Source organism: Echinops telfairi, unplaced genomic scaffold (assembly GCF_000313985.2).
Source record: "Echinops telfairi isolate 266 unplaced genomic scaffold, ASM31398v2 ScPeMD7_9;HRSCAF=40, whole genome shotgun sequence".
Classification (NCBI taxonomy): domain Eukaryota; kingdom Metazoa; phylum Chordata; class Mammalia; order Afrosoricida; family Tenrecidae; genus Echinops; species Echinops telfairi.
The window spans coordinates 28,451,507-28,454,315 of record NW_022103906.1 but is presented as its reverse complement, the minus strand read 5'-3'; the positions used below and the strand labels follow the sequence as shown (position 1 = coordinate 28,454,315).

At 41.4% G+C, this 2,809-nt stretch overlaps 1 protein-coding gene across 1 annotated transcript in view; it reads left to right on the top strand.

Moving 5' to 3' along the window:
- The window catches only part of CSGALNACT1 (chondroitin sulfate N-acetylgalactosaminyltransferase 1), a 219,466-nt gene that overhangs the window by 115,480 nt on the left and 101,177 nt on the right, over positions 1-2,809 (top strand). The gene's annotated exons all lie outside the window — the stretch shown is intronic.

Below are 2,809 nucleotides of genomic sequence, written 5' to 3'. Positions count from 1 at the left end.
GGGGTCTAGACAGGGACAGGATAGTATTGACGATAGTATTCCTATTTAAAATTTTAAGTCACAATAAACCCCATTGGAGCATAGAGTATTTTAGTCAAAAATTAGGACTATTATTCTCTGCCCTCCGGTGTGCCCTGAATTTAGTAACCAACAGACAGGAGCTCTCTCTTCCTCTGCATCTTTATCTGCCCCCAACCGCCTCGAGACACTAAGCTAGCCTAAAAATCTGTGTGCCTTTATTAAGTTTTAAAAATAGTAGCTCAATGCTGCTGTGATTAGATAAAGCTGTATTTTCACTGTCATCTCTATCTTGTAATAGTGCTTGGTAAATTACATGGTGCTTCCCATCTGCAAATCCGTAAACATTTTATCCATGTTAACTCTTTCATTTTCCCAGTATCTCTGCACAGAGAGGTTGATCGCAGTGTACCTTCCTGGTCTGACTGCACCTCTGTTCTTCCTTGAGTGTGGCCAAGCTGTAAAGTGACATCTTCTCTTAAGAGGGGTTGGCAGGGCTGCCAAATGAAGAGTCTAAAGTTTCCTGAAGATCTCCCGCTCGCCAGTATAGACACTTCCTGTTGTGATTCATGTTTAAATGAATGGCTGGAATTGTTTTTGAAAATTAGGCTGTCATTAAGGGGTGCAGTTTGGTTTCTGACATACACGATCAGCCCTGTTATGTAAAAGGAGAAATGAACCACTGCTTCCTGCGCAGCAATTTCTGTGGCTTTATATTATTTCTTTTAAAAAGTACTTTGTTCTAAAACATCTTTTTTTCCTTCTGTTACATCCCAACGAATGCAAGACTGACACCTGCTGAGACTTATACTAGTGAATACTCAGATTTTTAAGTGACTTATGGAATACAAAATTATACACACACACACACAGACACACACACACATATATTTTACAGTTTTAAGGGTTCTTTTGTTTTTATTTTGGCCTTAACTGATATATATTGCTTCAGTTTACCGACATGGTTTTCAATGTGTTCTGCGAATAGAGATTTTTTTTCATTAAAAAGTCTATCAGAAAGATTGTGTGCTTTAAATTCTCACAGCACAATAAATTGTGTTGACTGTTGCATTTTAATTTTTTTATTTGCTTATTTTGTCTTTAATGACAACTCACTTAAAGTAAGTCTTTAACGGGGTGGAATAGTGTGATAACATGCCTTCACTGGTAATTTAATACTTGGATGTAATGAGTTCATCTGAGAGATTTCATTAAAAACAGCAAGGTGCCTGAACACCAAAGCTGAGATGTTTTTAATCACAGAATTATAGTAATTATACAAATCCCAAGATCTTCATCAGACAGAAAAGGCTTCCAGGGCTAAACATGCACTTCCAACTTAGCACTAATAACTGTATGTTGTTCTAAATTATAGGAGTGGGAATCCTCAGGCCAAGGGAAATTTTAGAAATAATTTTTAGTGTTGAATTTTTAGAGAAAATTGAAAAATACATTAGTTTGGTAACAACTATGTCTGCAAGAGACATTTCTCTTGGGTAATAGGTATGGCCCTAAACCAATAAAAACGCACGCATGCACGTGTGCACACACGCTCATACACACACAACCAGACCTACAACTGTTGAGTTGATTGCAATTCATAGTTCCCCAAGAGGACAGAGTAGAACTGACCATAGGCTTTCTTAGGCTGTAATCTTTATGGAAGCCGAGTGCCACACCTGTCTCTGGCAGTGGCTGGTGGGTTTGAATCACTGACCTTCAGGCTAGCAACCCAGTGCGCCACTAGGGCTCCTCAGTAAAACATGGTGGGTGAATCCTCAGGTCAAGTCAATGGGCCTATTTACTATAGCATAGTGAGAATGGTAGAAGGAACACCCCGTCTCTTTCCTTGGTGGGGGTGGGGGGGGTTGTCCTGAAGTTGGCAATTGAGTAGGATTTATCTTCCAGTCGGGGCCACCATGATGAGGCCATGGGCTATCAGATGAGCCCTGGTGTAGAATCTGGAGCTCCTGAGACCCCTGAAGACTAAAGATTAATTTAGTTATTTTTAGTGATAACTAAAAATTAGAAAGATACATCTGTGAACGTTTTAGAAATATATATGAAATTTTATTATATGTGTGGGATTTGACTATATGTGTATGTGTGTGTGTGTTTGTGTGTACCAAATGTGTATGTATGTGTATGTGTCTATAAGGAATAAGGGGAAAGGGGGTTAAAAAGGAAGGCGAATGAAATAGCACGTGCTCCTGGGGTGTCTGTGAAGGGTGGGAGGAAGGAGTGGGGTGTCTGCAGGAAATGGGGAAAGCATGTCAAACTGGCTCCTTTAAGGGGGATCTGGAATAAAAGTCTAGAATATGTCTTGGAAAGAAAAGCTCTGAGATCTGTCTAGGTATTTTTGACCAATGGTCAGAACACAGAATTCTTCTCTGAGGCCCAAGCAGAAATGTGCCTGGGGATTTGAGTCCTGGAGGGACAGTATTTCTGACCTAGGCTCTCCTTCCAGGAGTGGTGGTGGCATAGTGGTTGTGAGTAGGGCTGCTGACTGCATGGTGTACAGTTCAAAACCACCAGGTGCTCCTCAGGAGAAAGACGAGGCTTTCTGCTCTTGTAAAAAGAGTGAACAGTCTCAGAAACTTAACAGGCAGTTGCACACACATCCCTTTGGGGTCGCTGTGTCAGAATTGACCAGATGGCAGAGTTTGATTTGGGTGTGGTTCTTCTTCCACCTGCCTCTTCTCCCCCATAGCTCCCCCATAGCAGAAACCTTGCAGATGCCTTGAACCAGAACTTAGTCCCTGCCCCGAATAGGTCCACCCCCCCCTCACCC